This window comes from Sycon ciliatum, chromosome 7, assembly GCF_964019385.1.
Source record: "Sycon ciliatum chromosome 7, ocSycCili1.1, whole genome shotgun sequence".
NCBI classification, from domain to species: domain Eukaryota; kingdom Metazoa; phylum Porifera; class Calcarea; order Leucosolenida; family Sycettidae; genus Sycon; species Sycon ciliatum.
In genome coordinates this window covers 9408238-9426027 of record NC_088649.1, presented here as the reverse complement: position 1 = coordinate 9426027, position 17790 = coordinate 9408238, and the positions used below count along the sequence as shown (strand labels likewise).

The following is a 17790-nucleotide window of genomic DNA, read 5'->3' as shown; positions in this document are numbered from 1 at the left end:
CTAAGAAACCCACTTGTCTTTCCATGCATTCCCTGGCTATGCTGGCATTCCACACTCTTGAATCCTCGCTATCTGGCGAGAAGAGGGCCGCAGTTTGCTGCGACATCGTTCACAGTGTTGTGCTCGGAACACTTTGTCGATGACGACTTTCATCCTTGCTTTTGCGAAGACGCTGAACGCCCTGCCAAGAGTCTCTGGAGCCTGAGAAAAAGGCATGACCCATCCCTGTCTTTGCAAGGAAAATCGACTGCTTGCTGGCGCTGCTCGAGCTGCTGATGTTGAAGTGCAGAGCGACGCAGCCTCATCGCTCAGGTGTGCGGAGAAAGTCATCTGAGTTCGAGCTGTGGCTGTGTGCACGATATGACAGACTTTCACATTATGCACATAGCCACCAAAGTAAAACTCATGGACACTATCCACGGGCTTCTTCACTAGTACTACTCCATCAGCTCCCTAGCCCTCTTCACTGCCGTCAGCGACTTGCCCCTGCGTTGGAGATGAGCACGCATGGTGTGGCACTCACTCTGGGAAACAGAAGTTCATCACTCATCCACTCGGACGCATGACAAAGTTGGGCATGATGAAGGTACACTCGAGGAAGACTGGTGCCCCTCTTAGTTCTAGGAGCATCAGGGTTCTGCATAGAGAAGCGTTCTCTACATCGACAGAGGAGATAAGGTACCGTACGCGATGGAGGCAGGAGCAAATTTTGGAGCTCCTGCTCCATCCATGTTTTCTTTCAAAGTATCGAAAGATTGGCCTTCTGACCATAAGTTTATACTGCATGAACTGTCTGGCAATTCCTTAAACGTGAAAGAGTCTGTCAAGCAGATTGATCTGCATGGGAAACCTGGTTGGTGCCAAGTCACACTTTCAAGTAGAGCTCAGCGCGAGACGGTTTTGAGCAAGGGACTTTGCATACGAGGTGAGCAGTTGGAACTGCATCTCCCCGACGAGGGCTCCACTCAGCTCCATGTGTTTGGTTGCCCTGTCGGAATGCCTGATGGCCCACTTTCGGCATCTTTGTCGGTTTTCGGCAAGCTCATTGGTCCGCCATCACACGGCAAGATCGGCTTCGAAGGCACGTCCTTCAAGACAGGAATCAGGTACGTCAATATCGTACTGTCTAAACCCGTACCGTCGTGTGTGACCGTTGGGAAGAGAAAGTTGCGGGTGTGGCACAGGGGGCAGTCACCCAGACGTGCTGGCGCTGTGGCACAACGGGTCATGAAGCACGAGAGTGTAAAGTAAGGGCGGGCAGAGAGCCTGAAAGTTCAAGTCGTACTAACCAGGGAGTCGTAAAATGGTATTTTACGACTCCCTGGTACTAACAGTAACTCTAGTTCTGAACCTTCAGATTCTGTACCTCAGTTGACCTGCGAACGTGGGAGTACCCGTACGAATTGCGTAGGTTCGAACTCTGAAGTGAACTGCAACACATCCCAGCACGGTTTTTTTTTTTTTTTTTTTTTTTTTTTTTTTACTATGTTCACATTCCCAGCTCGAAAATAATAAGAAAGACAATGATACTGAGACTAGGACGAACGTGACAACTATTGAGCAGGGGCTGCAGCGAGACGCAGCAGTGATGGTGGGGCATTGATGGCTCTGCCGACCTGAGGTCTCGGCATCACGGCCAAAAACACGCACCAAAAACAAAAGATAGAGCTGTACGAGTCAGCAAAATGAAAAGAAAGGAAGGCCTTAAGGGTTAACACCAGCGAGTGTGCGGGAGAAACTGTGAGACTATTAACAAATTACAAGGGCTGTTACTGAGATGAGCATCATCATGGCTGATCATGGTGAGTCGGTTGTCTGAGCCAGTTGTGGTGCATAGATAGGGATAGAGGAGAACGACGAGAGCATCATCATACCGAGTCGACTGCCCAGAGCCAGTTTGTGCTTCGCAGATGGCGATAAACATTAGTTTTGAATGCTTGTATTCCCTTGCTGTGGGGAGGCTGGGACAGAAGAGCGGCGGGGAGGGAGTTCCAGTCACTAATACTGCAGTGTGGGAACGAGCGCTTTAATGCCAGCGGGACAGATGCAAGCAGCTGGTGTTGGAGCTGGTGATCATGGCCAATGACGCTAACATGCTCGCTGCGAGTTCTGGGGCTGGATGAGGGGAAATGGCGCGGTGGCAAAACAGAGAGTAGCTGCGGAGGGCCAGGCAGGTAATGCAGCTTGTATAGGCAGGCAAGCGAGGCAACAGTACGACGGATGGCCAGGCTAGGTAATAGTGCACCTGGACCGATGATTCGCAGAGCACAGCGTTGGATATGATCCAGGCGTTGCAGGTAGCTGGGCGGAGCACCTATCCAGATGAGGGGGGCATACTCCATCACTGGTCGAACAAATGCCTTGTATACTGTGGCGCGGCCGGCTGGAGAGAGAATGTGCGCTGCACGGCGCAGGAAGCCCAGGCGTTGTTTGGCTCGAGTGGCAACCTTCCGGAGATGAGTGCTGAATGACAGCTTCGAGTCAAAGGTCACTCCAAGTAAAGAGAGAGCCTTCTCCTCAAGGACAGGAGTGCCGCCGAAGACAATGCGAGGCAAATTGATGGGGGTTCTGCGGAGAGTGGCGGTCATGGCTTGGGACTTCGACGGTTCGAAGGAGATGCGCCATCTGCGGCCCCACTGATGCAAGCGATCCACAGAAGTCTGGAGGCTCAATGCTGCGTCGGCTGGGGATGTGTCGAGGGATATCAGGCTATACAAGGTAGTATCGTCGGCATACGCCTCCAGGTGGGCTCCGGGTGACAGGGTCTCTGAGGCGTCGTTCACGTAAATCAGGAAGAGTGTAGGGCCGAGTATGCTCCCTTGGGGAACTCCTGCTGATATGGTATACAGCGATGAGGTTTGGCCGCCCACCAAGCATTGAATGGACCGTCCACCGGTGACAGTGTATCTAGCATACCCACTACACGCACAAAAGCACAGCAACCTACATCTACGCTGAGTATGGCCAGTGCTACTGCGGGCCCAAGCACGGAGGACGTCATCCAGGTACCTGAGGCAGTGACAGTACGAGCTTCAGAACACCATGACACAGCCGTACCAGTCCCACCTGCCGCGGGACACGTAACTGAACCCGGTGGTAAAGGAGACAACACAACTCCCCAGAAACCTTTTGTGGCTGCATCTTCTAACGACCAAGTGCAACACAACAATAGCCTTGCGTCCAATACAAATGCAGTACATGTAACCGGTACTGAAGCAGCTGTAACTTCCACTCCAGCTCCTGGATCTTCTGTCCCTACCCCGGTGCAAGATTGGCACGTCGCAGGTGGAAAGTGTTCTACTTTTTCTCCAAAAATCTTGCAACAAACCGCCTCCGCTTTTCCCTCTGTCGCGAACCGCTTTAGTGCGCTGGAGCACTCCATGGAGAGGAAGCGTAAGCGAGGAGCCAGGAGTGACGCATCATCCAGTGCCGACTTGTCCGCGAAGGCTGTCTGCCCGACCACCAAGACAGACGACTTCTATGGTACCGGGTCGGACTGGGAGGAAGAGTGTGAGGGTGACGACGGCCGCGGTAGGAGCCGTCATGAAGTGGTGCAGTGAACTGCACCTTGAAATAGTATGCTTGAACTGCCTGTGTATTTTTTGTTTTAGGTTTTGGATTAGTTTCTAGATGTAGTTCTTCCTTATAGATCTATTAAATGAATCCACAATTACATAGAGCTACTGTCGGTCGACAGAAGTCTTGTAAACTTGCTTTTCTGAATGTATGCAGCCTTAGAAAGAAGTTAGGCGAAATCCAAAACTTCATAAACTACCACAATGTAGATATCTTCGGCATTGCTGAAACTTGGCTTGATTGTTCGATTTCTGACTCATCCATTCATATACCTCATTATAGACTCTTTAGGCGCGATCGCGGGCACAGCGGTATAGCTGTATACAGTCGAGATACCCTGGCTGTTTCCAGACACGCTGAACTCGAGAGTGACACAATCGAAAATCTGATACTCACCTTGAAGACAGAATCCGGTGAACCCATCACCCTCGCTACGTTCTACCTTCCGCCTTCCACTACTGCTGCAGTATGGCAAGACCTAGAAATCAGTCTGAACAATCTAACCTTGCGACGAAACAACCGCGTGGTCGCCATTGGTGACTTCAATGTGGACATGTGCTCGGGACACAGCCGGATGCACACCATGAGTAGTAAGTGCGGGGCAGGTTCTGGCACACTTTTTGACCTTTGACCTTTGGGCCAAATAAGGCACACTGTGTCGGTCGTGCTTGGTCTGGCCCCGGGACCCCCCAGAGTTTGACCTTTGACCCCTGGCATGCCATAAATGTGCCATAAAGGTTCTTTTCCGTGGCGAACGTGCACTTGTGCATGTTCGGTGCATTCGCACCGGGGAGTAGTAAAATACGTACTATTCCCTGATTTGCACATCGTAGATGTGCATTGCATGCATGAATGACATATTGCACATGCGTGCATACGCACGCGGAGCGTGTGACCTTCAGAGACCCTGCTTGCGGGAAAGACGCATTGCAACACAAGGTGTACTAGTACACGTGTCATTATACTACTCCCTGATTCGCACTTCGTAGATGTGCAGCAAACAAGTAAGTGTTAGTTAGTTCACGTGCCATGCACTCGTTTTATTCGCACATCGTAGATGTGCACTGACAAGTTGCCCATACAGAGCATGCCTAATCGGTTTTTCGATCGGTTAAGAGAATGTTCAAATTCGGCCATATTATGAGCTCCAAGATCAGAATTCGGCTCGACATAGTACTTGAAGTCACCGTTCCCATTACGTCATGTACATTTACATACACCCTGTTGAAGCACTGAAGCATCGGTTTTCGGCGAATTCAACATGCGAATTTTTGAACATTCGGCGAAAAGATGGGTAATTTCTTCAAAACCACTTTTTTCGGCGAATTTTTCGGCCGGCCGATTTGGGAAATGCCTACTGTCCATGCAGGTGCAATAGATGCATATTTCTATTTTGATCGGAATTCAGTTAGAATCAACCGGCTACGCCCGCAGTATCATGCATCAAAACAATTATTGAAGGGGTGTCACAGTGAAGCAGTGTTGCTACGCACCACAAATCCCCTCTGCACTGTACTGAATCTATACTGGAGAATCCAGAGTGGCCAGCAAAGAGTCACAACCCGCGGGTATCCAGTCACACTAAGGCATGTCCACCATTCCCCACATTTTCACCGTAACAAAACACAATACTGTTTACTATAATACACTTTTATTTAAATTGACTTGGATGAGTCTGTAGAAGAGAACACAATGCACGCACACGCACGCATGCGCGGACACACACACGCACACACGCACACACACACATCTAGGTTATAGTGCTATATACGTATCTAGGGTTTAGGAAGCACGAGAATATGTCGAAGCACCCACACATACCCCTTTATGCAGTGTACTTCAGTAGCCCAACACATTACGACCGCTCAGGACCATCACAAAACACATTACGACTGCACTGTTACTACACTACACACACAGTTACTACACTACGCCTGTTACAAGTACTTACAAATAATTTTGAAACAAATGGCACATCCCGAAGACGGCAGCTAGCTCCAGACCTTCATACATACATCATCATCATCTGTAAAACCAAGCATGAGCGCACACAAACACTATTAGTGTCACGAATACGGAAGCAGGGTAAGACAAGAGGATACGAAACAAGTAAGTATCGCTATAACGAGGGGGGTTAGTATACATGTAGACAGAGCAGTGCTTACTTACAGGGTCCTGATACGCTCCATGGCGTCCCGGTAGTCAGACTGCAACAGCAGCCCGACCTGCCGGCCCTCCCAGTAACGGGTTCGATGGGCCGCACCCGCCAGGTGTGCGGCCACGGCTTGGCCTCCCACCAGCCTTTCTCCACTGTAAAAATGAAAGAAACCGCAGAAAGCACAGTGTCATAGAGCTCTTTTGTTGGGGGAGAGAGCTAGGAGCACTGCACACTTACCATTTGTCACAATATATTATGAGAAAGAGGCGGCGCTTGACGCACCGCCTCAGATGCTGGAATAGGGGTATTACCCCTGTCAGTCGGATACCGCAGTGACAAGTGAACGCCATTTGGACTCTTTTCAGGGTAATGATACTGAAGTGAAGGTGTGAACCGCAAAGCAAGGCTTTTACCTTCTTCCTGTCGAATTCGCTCCCCAGCTGCATACCGACATCATCCGCTAAAATCCAATCATACCAAGTAATGCAAAGGTCATCAGTTGACCTTTTGGACTTTTCAACTCTTATCCAAAACCACCAAGAGGAAAAAAAACCCAGGATAATAATAATAATCTTTATTTCAGGATTACCCAAAGGCTAACGCCTATCTGGGGATGAAGAAGACGTCAGTTGTAGAAGCGTTTGTGGAGGAGTTGTTACATTATTCTCAGTAAATAGATATGGCTGATACATTCGGTGTAGACGTGGACGACCGGTCGTGGTCTCTCACCACGGGTCCTTTACTAATAGAAAGGCGGACGCCAATAAGAACTGTTGTGGACTTGGCAGATCAAAACGCGCAGCGAGAAATTTGGCACGTCGATGGTAGACTCCATCGGGAGGACGGACCAGCTCTTGTTGATAGTAGGGGAGTGTCCGCCTGGTGCTATGGAGGTCGCCTTCATCGCGTTAATGAACCTGCTTGGATAGGACGGGGTAGCATCGAGTACTACCTCAACGGCGTCTAGAGCCGGCGGTGCTGCAGTCAGTTATTGTGACGCCACATGCTGTATTCTACGGTGGTATCACCACGGAAGGCTCCACAGGGAGAATGCGCCAGCGGTGATACGCAGGGAAGGTAACAATCGTGTACGGGAGTGGTACCGATACAACCTTCGGCATAGGGAAGATGGACCTGCTTTCATCTCTCAGGAGGAGGAGGGTGTCTATCAGTGGTACCTCAACGGGGTGTATTACGGTGACCACCATCAAGACCAGGCAATACACCCCATGGAGCTGCAGTACATCAATGTAGTGCCTACTAAGGTAGACTCGTCAGCAATAAGTCATGAGTCCATTTGTGTGATTTGTCAGGATACCCTGGACCGTCCTCTATCCAAGTTGGAGTGCAGTCATGAATTTCACTTCCACTGCATCAAGGAGTGGACCAGTTCTGCCCCCAGCCCTACTTGCCTAACCTGCCGCTACTCCATGACTGCTGAGGACTTGGTTGAGTTCTTGTAGTAATACATGACACAGCTGCATGTAGGCGACTACGAATGACCAGTCATGTGCTACAGACGGACACGGACACGCCACCCTAAGTAGCCATGAGCGGCTCTTTGGACAAGGGCAACAAAGCACCCCGTGGGCGGCCAAGGTTGACACTAGCCACAAGTCTGCTCGCTCAGTTGAATAAGCTGGGTGTGCCCATGAAGACCATGGAAGACCTTTCCAGGTGCCGGCAACAAGCAGAGGACAAGACAGACTGGAAGAAACTGTGCAGCTCGACACTCGAGGACAAATCAGTATCAGCAGCTACTACACCTTGCTGATGATGCTCACAAGACAGAAGTGGGAAAAACACTGAATTTCTTTATTTAGTGCTCAACTACGCGAAATGTGTTATTATTATTATACATGTTCAACTGTACTCAGTCTGGCTGACTGCCATTCTCTACCACACATTACCGGACACTGTTGTGGTTGTCGTCGTTATCGTCGTCGTCATTGTTGATGTTGTTGTTGTCGTTATCGTCGTTGTTGTTGATTTTGTTGGTGGCTGTTGCTGTCGGTTGTTGTCGGTTGTTGTCGGTTGTTGTCGTTTGCTGTTGGTTGTTGTTGATGTTGTTGTCGGTTGTTGTCGTCGTTATCGTCGTCGTTGTTGATGTTGTTATTAGTTGTTGCTGTCGGTTGTTGGTTGTTATTAGTTGTTGCTGTCGGTTGTTGGTTGTTATTGTTGATTGTTGTGGGTTGTTGTTGGCTGTTGGATGTTGTTGTCGGTTGTTGTCGGTTGTTGTTGGTTATTGTTGGTTGTTGTTGGTTGTTGTTGGGCGTTGTTGGTTGTTGTCGGTTGTTGTCAGGTGTTGTTGGTTGTTGTTGGTTGTTGTTGTCGGTTGTTGTCGGTTGTTGGGTGTTGTTGTCGGTTGTTGGGTGTTGTTGTTGATTGTTGGGTGTTGTTGTCGGTTGTTGGGTGTTGTTGTTGGTTGGTGTTGGTTGTTGTTGGTTGTTGTCGGTTGTTGTCCGTTGTTGTTGGTTGTTGTTGGTTGTTGTTGGCTGTTGTTGGTTGTTGTTGTTTGTTGTTGTCGGTTGTTGGTTGTTGTTGTGTGTTGTTGTTGGTTGTAGTTGGTTGTTGTCAGTTGTTGTTGGTTGTTGGATGTTGTTGTCGGTTGTTGTCGGTTGTTGTTGGTTGTTGCTGGTTGTTGTTGGCTGTTGTTGGTTGTTGTTGGTTGTTGTTGGTTGTTGTTGTTTGTTGTTGTCGGTTGTTGGTTGTTGTTGTTTGTTGTTGTTGTTGGTTGTAGTTGGTTGTTGTCAGTTGTTGTTGGTTGTTGGATGTTGTTGTCGGTTGTTGTCGGTTGTAGTTGGTTGTTGTCGGTTGTTGTTGGTTGTTGTTGGCTGTTGTTGGCTGTTTTTGGTTGTTGTCGGTTGTTGTCGGTTGTTGTGTTTTAATCGTTATTTTGTTCATTATCCAGGAGGATGTTGCTATGATCCAGTACCATTTTTTCGCATATATGAGACAAGTTTGTGTAACGTTAGTGTGACGTGGGGTATGCTGATTGGATGTGAGGTGGTGAGAGTATGCTGATTGGCCAATAACAATTAGTGGAAGGGATAAAGTAATGCGCTGCTTGTGCAGCGTAACCAAACACATGGTCTGTGGGAAACACCCTAGTAAAATAAATAATAATAATAATAACATGAATTGCCACCAGCACTTGAGAGACTCGAGCCCGCCACCTTGTTCAAATCGGACTTGGTAGCTTCATACTGGAACTTAATCTTCTTCTTTTTGAGGTATGACCGTACAAAATGCGCTTGGATTTTTTCATTTTATTTTATTTTTTTATTTTTTTTGTTTTTTAGTTTTTTCATTGCAACTTTTTAGCAGATAGCAACTTTTTTAGCAGACTCGTGAAACAACGGTGAATCTGGAACGAATAAATGGTCCATGTCAAAGGCATGACGAGTCTCGAAGTCTTCACATTCACGATGGAACCTTGTCATGATTGACGCATTCCTTGATGGTGCGCACATGAAATCACCCTGGCTCATCTTTTCCAACTCCATTCTTTTCACATCCTGCAACCCATACCCTACTAGTATCAGTGGGGATGCTAGAATCAGAAGAGGCAAGGCAGCACTCTTCCGTGGATGTATTACTCGACACAACACCACCCATACTTGTTTTCTAGAAGTTTTGACTATAATGATATATTGCAGCAGGAAGTAGTATACAGTCAAATAGGATAGGATAAGAATGAATGATCAACTGTCTGATAAAGAATGCAGTTCATTAAAGACTTATTGGAAGGTCTCTACCAGCTGATCGTCATGTTGGACGGCGACACTGCATAATGATATGAAGCTCTCAGTTAGCTGTTTCAGTTCCGTGGTAGAAAGTGTCATGTGTGCGTCCAGAGAACGATGAAAACATCTGGGGTCCACGTTGATGCAGACGATTGGAGCAACAGCAAGACGTACCTTCAACGCTTGCTCGTCAATGTCGAGGGAGACTGCCCCGGGGTAGATGAAAACATCTTGTTCCACATCCAGTTCGAACCAGCTGGTCGGGACTAGCTTGCTTTCACCGTTGATGTACACCCGACATTGACCGTAGGACGAACGTGATGGGTAGAAGTTGGTCTTGATCTTCTCCACACGTCCTCTTCGGAGAGTGTCACGGAGCGACGGACAAGTCTTGATCAAGTTCGTAATGATGAACTCAGTGGACTCATTCAGTTCGATGTAAACCTGTCCTTGAGCATCTTTGCGAGCTGTTGCCGTACTACCACAGGCTGGTAGAGCTCCTGAAGGGAAGTACATCTTATAACCAGGCTTGTAGAAGGATCTACCTGATGACTTGTAGGACAGTTGCATGTCCTCCTGAAACCCATCTACCACAATCTCTTTGTGGAGCTTGGTAGGAGCAGGTGACACATAGCGACGCTTAGCCGGTACTGCCTTCGAAGAGAGCACAACTTGAGGAGGCTCAGCAGGAAGAGCGGAATTCTTCCTCACCCGCCGCTCGTATAGGTTATCCATCTTCCAGGAAGCGAAGGGAGAACAACTCATCAGCACTGTATTCGATGAACGAATGACTCGACTACAGGACAACTACCCGTATTTATACAAGGCAGAGACGGAGGCGGGTTGAAGTGATAAAATATGTGTCAGCTAGGTCAACCAATCACCATCAAGCCCGCCAAAAACATTTGACCACTCAGCATTGAGTCCACCAAAAACATTTGACCAACCAGCATCAAACCCGCCAAAAGCATTTTGTCCAATCAGCGGCATGCCCACCAAAATCATATCTCATCTTAAAGATTCCTTACATGATACCGCCACTTTAGTGAACTGATACAGTATGGAAATAAGATCAGAGTCAAACGTGTGCAAGTTCTGAATCACGTGATCAAGTGAATAGGTTTCCCAACAATAGGCATCAATCAATGATACCATAAGAGATGTATCAGATGGAGATAAAATCAGCAAATTCGTACGCAACGTGGACAGTTGAGAAGAAGACACCATCCTGGTGGACTCCATGAGACGCAGTACATATAGGAGTGGAAAATGCTGAGGAAGAGGTTTCATGATTCGACTGAACCTCAACCATGATACATTGCTACGAGGTAAGTAGGAACGCAGTTTACGTAGTACATCCACATTCGTATCGTATACTATGCAGGATAATGCTATAGCATAGTTTATACTCTTGTACAAACAGGATTTTTTCATCGCAAGTATCTGCTCCCGAAGAGTGTGTACGCAAAGCTGATCGGATAAGAGTTCAGTTTTCGAAAGAAAATGCAAAAGATGACGATCCACACCGCTTAACCGCTCATGTACCGCGTAAGGCTTCTTCATCAAACTACATCTCCTATGCACATCATCTTCAGGGAAGTAAATCACCGCCATGACAAGTCCACACGAAGAACACACGTATCTTCCTTCATGTAAAACATGATCAAGCTGTTGACACTGTTTTTCCTCCCCGTATTGCTCTTCTTCTTCTTCATCCTTCTCATAAAGTCTCCTTTCACGTACATAAGCAGGTAAGATCTTAAATTCAGAATCCATCTTCGCTCCTCACCAACATCCTCATTATGACACTATATCCAGCATGATATCTACTTTATATAACCAATCCTATCCAGGGCAATTATCAGGTACAACCATTGGGGTAGAGGACCTCATACTCTCTCCGACACGTCGGAGAGGGTATGAGGTCCTCTACCCCAATGGTTGTACCTGATAATTGCCCTGGATAGGATTGGTTATATAAAGTAGATATCATGCTGGATATAGTGTCATAATGAGGATGTTGGTGAGGAGCGAAGATGGATTCTGAATTTAAGATCTTACCTGCTTATGTACGTGAAAGGAGACTTTATGAGAAGGATGAAGAAGAAGAAGAGCAATACGGGGAGGAAAAACAGTGTCAACAGCTTGATCATGTTTTACATGAAGGAAGATACGTGTGTTCTTCGTGTGGACTTGTCATGGCGGTGATTTACTTCCCTGAAGATGATGTGCATAGGAGATGTAGTTTGATGAAGAAGCCTTACGCGGTACATGAGCGGTTAAGCGGTGTGGATCGTCATCTTTTGCATTTTCTTTCGAAAACTGAACTCTTATCCGATCAGCTTTGCGTACACACTCTTCGGGAGCAGATACTTGCGATGAAAAAATCCTGTTTGTACAAGAGTATAAACTATGCTATAGCATTATCCTGCATAGTATACGATACGAATGTGGATGTACTACGTAAACTGCGTTCCTACTTACCTCGTAGCAATGTATCATGGTTGAGGTTCAGTCGAATCATGAAACCTCTTCCTCAGCATTTTCCACTCCTATATGTACTGCGTCTCATGGAGTCCACCAGGATGGTGTCTTCTTCTCAACTGTCCACGTTGCGTACGAATTTGCTGATTTTATCTCCATCTGATACATCTCTTATGGTATCATTGATTGATGCCTATTGTTGGGAAACCTATTCACTTGATCACGTGATTCAGAACTTGCACACGTTTGACTCTGATCTTATTTCCATACTGTATCAGTTCACTAAAGTGGCGGTATCATGTAAGGAATCTTTAAGATGAGATATGATTTTGGTGGGCATGCCGCTGATTGGACAAAATGCTTTTGGCGGGTTTGATGCTGGTTGGTCAAATGTTTTTGGTGGACTCAATGCTGAGTGGTCAAATGTTTTTGGCGGGCTTGATGGTGATTGGTTGACCTAGCTGACACATATTTTATCACTTCAACCCGCCTCCGTCTCTGCCTTGTATAAATACGGGTAGTTGTCCTGTAGTCGAGTCATTCGTTCATCGAATACAGTGCTGATGAGTTGTTCTCCCTTCGCTTCCTGGAAGATGGATAACCTATACGAGCGGCGGGTGAGGAAGAATTCCGCTCTTCCTGCTGAGCCTCCTCAAGTTGTGCTCTCTTCGAAGGCAGTACCGGCTAAGCGTCGCTATGTGTCACCTGCTCCTACCAAGCTCCACAAAGAGATTGTGGTAGATGGGTTTCAGGAGGACATGCAACTGTCCTACAAGTCATCAGGTAGATCCTTCTACAAGCCTGGTTATAAGATGTACTTCCCTTCAGGAGCTCTACCAGCCTGTGGTAGTACGGCAACAGCTCGCAAAGATGCTCAAGGACAGGTTTACATCGAACTGAATGAGTCCACTGAGTTCATCATTACGAACTTGATCAAGACTTGTCCGTCGCTCCGTGACACTCTCCGAAGAGGACGTGTGGAGAAGATCAAGACCAACTTCTACCCATCACGTTCGTCCTACGGTCAATGTCGGGTGTACATCAACGGTGAAAGCAAGCTAGTCCCGACCAGCTGGTTCGAACTGGATGTGGAACAAGATGTTTTCATCTACCCCGGGGCAGTCTCCCTCGACATTGACGAGCAAGCGTTGAAGGTACGTCTTGCTGTTGCTCCAATCGTCTGCATCAACGTGGACCCCAGATGTTTTCATCGTTCTCTGGACGCACACATGACACTTTCTACCACGGAACTGAAACAGCTAACTGAGAGCTTCATATCATTATGCAGTGTCGCCGTCCAACATGACGATCAGCTGGTAGAGACCTTCCAATAAGTCTTTAATGAACTGCATTCTTTATCAGACAGTTGATCATTCATTCTTATCCTATCCTATTTGACTGTATACTACTTCCTGCTGCAATATATCATTATAGTCAAAACTTCTAGAAAACAAGTATGGGTGGTGTTGTGTCGAGTAATACATCCACGGAAGAGTGCTGCCTTGCCTCTTCTGATTCTAGCATCCCCACTGATACTAGTAGGGTATGGGTTGCAGGATGTGAAAAGAATGGAGTTGGAAAAGATGAGCCAGGGTGATTTCATGTGCGCACCATCAAGGAATGCGTCAATCATGACAAGGTTCCATCGTGAATGTGAAGACTTCGAGACTCGTCATGCCTTTGACATGGACCATTTATTCGTTCCAGATTCACCGTTGTTTCACGAGTCTGCTAAAAAAGTTGCTATCTGCTAAAAAGTTGCAATGAAAAAACTAAAAAACAAAAAAAATAAAAAAATAAAATAAAATGAAAAAATCCAAGCGCATTTTGTACGGTCATACCTCAAAAAGAAGAAGATTAAGTTCCAGTATGAAGCTACCAAGTCCGATTTGAACAAGGTGGCGGGCTCGAGTCTCTCAAGTGCTGGTGGCAATTCATGTTATTATTATTATTATTTATTTTACTAGGGTGTTTCCCACAGACCATGTGTTTGGTTACGCTGCACAAGCAGCGCATTACTTTATCCCTTCCACTAATTGTTATTGGCCAATCAGCATACTCTCACCACCTCACATCCAATCAGCATACCCCACGTCACACTAACGTTACACAAACTTGTCTCATATATGCGAAAAAATGGTACTGGATCATAGCAACATCCTCCTGGATAATGAACAAAATAACGATTAAAACACAACAACCGACAACAACCGACAACAACCAAAAACAGCCAACAACAGCCAACAACAACCAACAACAACCGACAACAACCAACTACAACCGACAACAACCGACAACAACATCCAACAACCAACAACAACTGACAACAACCAACTACAACCAACAACAACAACAAACAACAACAACCAACAACCGACAACAACAAACAACAACAACCAACAACAACCAACAACAACCAACAACAGCCAACAACAACCAGCAACAACCAACAACAACCGACAACAACCGACAACAACATCCAACAACCAACAACAACTGACAACAACCAACTACAACCAACAACAACACACAACAACAACCAACAACCGACAACAACAAACAACAACAACCAACAACAGCAACAACCAACAACAACCAACAACAACGGACAACAACCGACAACAACCAACAACAACCAACACCAACCAACAACAACACCCAACAACCGACAACAACACCCAACAATCAACAACAACACCCAACAACCGACAACAACACCCAACAACCGACAACAACCGACAACAACAACCAACAACAACCAACAACACCTGACAACAACCGACAACAACCAACAACGCCCAACAACAACCAACAACAACCAACAATAACCAACAACAACCGACAACAACCGACAACAACATCCAACAGCCAACAACAACCCACAACAATCAACAATAACAACCAACAACCGACAGCAACAACTAATAACAACCAACAACCGACAGCAACAACTAATAACAACATCAACAACGACGACGATAACGACGACAACAACCGACAACAACATCAACAACAACCAACAGCAAACGACAACAACCGACAACAACCGACAACAACCGACAGCAACAGCCACCAACAAAATCAACAACAACGACGATAACGACAACAACAACATCAACAATGACGACGACGATAACGACGACAACCACAACAGTGTCCGGTAATGTGTGGTAGAGAATGGCAGTCAGCCAGACTGAGTACAGTTGAACATGTATAATAATAATAACACATTTCGCGTAGTTGAGCACTAAATAAAGAAATTCAGTGTTTTTCCCACTTCTGTCTTGTGAGCATCATCAGCAAGGTGTAGTAGCTGCTGATACTGATTTGTCCTCGAGTGTCGAGCTGCACAGTTTCTTCCAGTCTGTCTTGTCCTCTGCTTGTTGCCGGCACCTGGAAAGGTCTTCCATGGTCTTCATGGGCACACCCAGCTTATTCAACTGAGCGAGCAGACTTGTGGCTAGTGTCAACCTTGGCCGCCCACGGGGTGCTTTGTTGCCCTTGTCCAAAGAGCCGCTCATGGCTACTTAGGGTGGCGTGTCCGTGTCCGTCTGTAGCACATGACTGGTCATTCGTAGTCGCCTACATGCAGCTGTGTCATGTATTACTACAAGAACTCAACCAAGTCCTCAGCAGTCATGGAGTAGCGGCAGGTTAGGCAAGTAGGGCTGGGGGCAGAACTGGTCCACTCCTTGATGCAGTGGAAGTGAAATTCATGACCGCACTCCAACTTGGATAGAGGACGGTCCAGGGTATCCTGACAAATCACACAAATGGACTCATGACTTATTGCTGACGAGTCTACCTTAGTAGGCACTACATTGATGTGCTGCAGCTCCATGGGGTGTATTGCCTGGTCTTGATGGTGGTCACCGTAATACACCCCGTTGAGGTACCACTGATAGACACCCTCCTCCTCCTGAGAGATGAAAGCAGGTCCATCTTCCCTATGCCGAAGGTTGTATCGGTACCACTCCCGTACACGATTGTTACCTTCCCTGCGTATCACCGCTGGCGCATTCTCCCTGTGGAGCCTTCCGTGGTGATACCACCGTAGAATACAGCATGTGGCGTCACAATAACTGACTGCAGCACCGCCGGCTCTAGACGCCGTTGAGGTAGTACTCGATGCTACCCCGTCCTATCCAAGCAGGTTCATTAACGCGATGAAGGCGACCTCCATAGCACCAGGCGGACACTCCCCTACTATCAACAAGAGCTGGTCCGTCCTCCCGATGGAGTCTACCATCGACGTGCCAAATTTCTCGCTGCGCGTTTTGATCTGCCAAGTCCACAACAGTTCTTATTGGCGTCCGCCTTTCTATTAGTAAAGGACCCGTGGTGAGAGACCACGACCGGTCGTCCACGTCTACACCGAATGTATCAGCCATATCTATTTACTGAGAATAATGTAACAACTCCTCCACAAACGCTTCTACAACTGACGTCTTCTTCATCCCCAGATAGGCGTTAGCCTTTGGGTAATCCTGAAATAAAGATTATTATTATTATCCTGGGTTTTTTTTCCTCTTGGTGGTTTTGGATAAGAGTTGAAAAGTCCAAAAGGTCAACTGATGACCTTTGCATTACTTGGTATGATTGGATTTTAGCGGATGATGTCGGTATGCAGCTGGGGAGCGAATTCGACAGGAAGAAGGTAAAAGCCTTGCTTTGCGGTTCACACCTTCACTTCAGTATCATTACCCTGAAAAGAGTCCAAATGGCGTTCACTTGTCACTGCGGTATCTGACTGACAGGGGTAATACCCCTATTCCAGCATCTGAGGCGGTGCGTCAAGCGCCGCCTCTTTCTCATAATATATTGTGACAAATGGTAAGTGTGCAGTGCTCCTAGCTCTCTCCCCCAACAAAAGAGCTCTATGACACTGTGCTTTCTGCGGTTTCTTTCATTTTTACAGTGGAGAAAGGCTGGTGGGAGGCCAAGCCGTGGCCGCACACCTGGCGGGTGCGGCCCATCGAACCCGTTACTGGGAGGGCCGGCAGGTCGGGCTGCTGTTGCAGTCTGACTACCGGGACGCCATGGAGCGTATCAGGACCCTGTAAGTAAGCACTGCTCTGTCTACATGTATACTAACCCCCCTCGTTATAGCGATACTTACTTGTTTCGTATCCTCTTGTCTTACCCTGCTTCCGTATTCGTGACACTAATAGTGTTTGTGTGCGCTCATGCTTGGTTTTACAGATGATGATGATGTATGTATGAAGGTCTGGAGCTAGCTGCCGTCTTCGGGATGTGCCATTTGTTTCAAAATTATTTGTAAGTACTTGTAACAGGCGTAGTGTAGTAACTGTGTGTGTAGTGTAGTAACAGTGCAGTCGTAATGTGTTTTGTGATGGTCCTGAGCGGTCGTAATGTGTTGGGCTACTGAAGTACACTGCATAAAGGGGTATGTGTGGGTGCTTCGACATATTCTCGTGCTTCCTAAACCCTAGATACGTATATAGCACTATAACCTAGATGTGTGTGTGTGCGTGTGTGCGTGTGTGTGTCCGCGCATGCGTGCGTGTGCGTGCATTGTGTTCTCTTCTACAGACTCATCCAAGTCAATTTAAATAAAAGTGTATTATAGTAAACAGTATTGTGTTTTGTTACGGTGAAAATGTGGGGAATGGTGGACATGCCTTAGTGTGACTGGATACCCGCGGGTTGTGACTCTTTGCTGGCCACTCTGGATTCTCCAGTATAGATTCAGTACAGTGCAGAGGGGATTTGTGGTGCGTAGCAACACTGCTTCACTGTGACACCCCTTCAATAATTGTTTTGATGCATGATACTGCGGGCGTAGCCGGTTGATTCTAACTGAAT

General features: G+C 47.1%; 1 long non-coding RNA gene across 1 annotated transcript; it reads right to left on the bottom strand.

Moving 5' to 3' along the window:
- Positions 1-5368: 5368 nt before the first annotated feature.
- LOC135821169 (uncharacterized) lies at positions 5369-6089 on the bottom strand. The gene is made up of 3 exons (XR_010554307.1): positions 5972-6089; positions 5746-5886; positions 5369-5602 (listed from the first exon to the last, which is right to left on the bottom strand). It is a non-coding gene; the product is annotated as an uncharacterized LOC135821169 (long non-coding RNA).
- Between the last annotated feature and the right edge of the window lie 11701 nt (positions 6090-17790).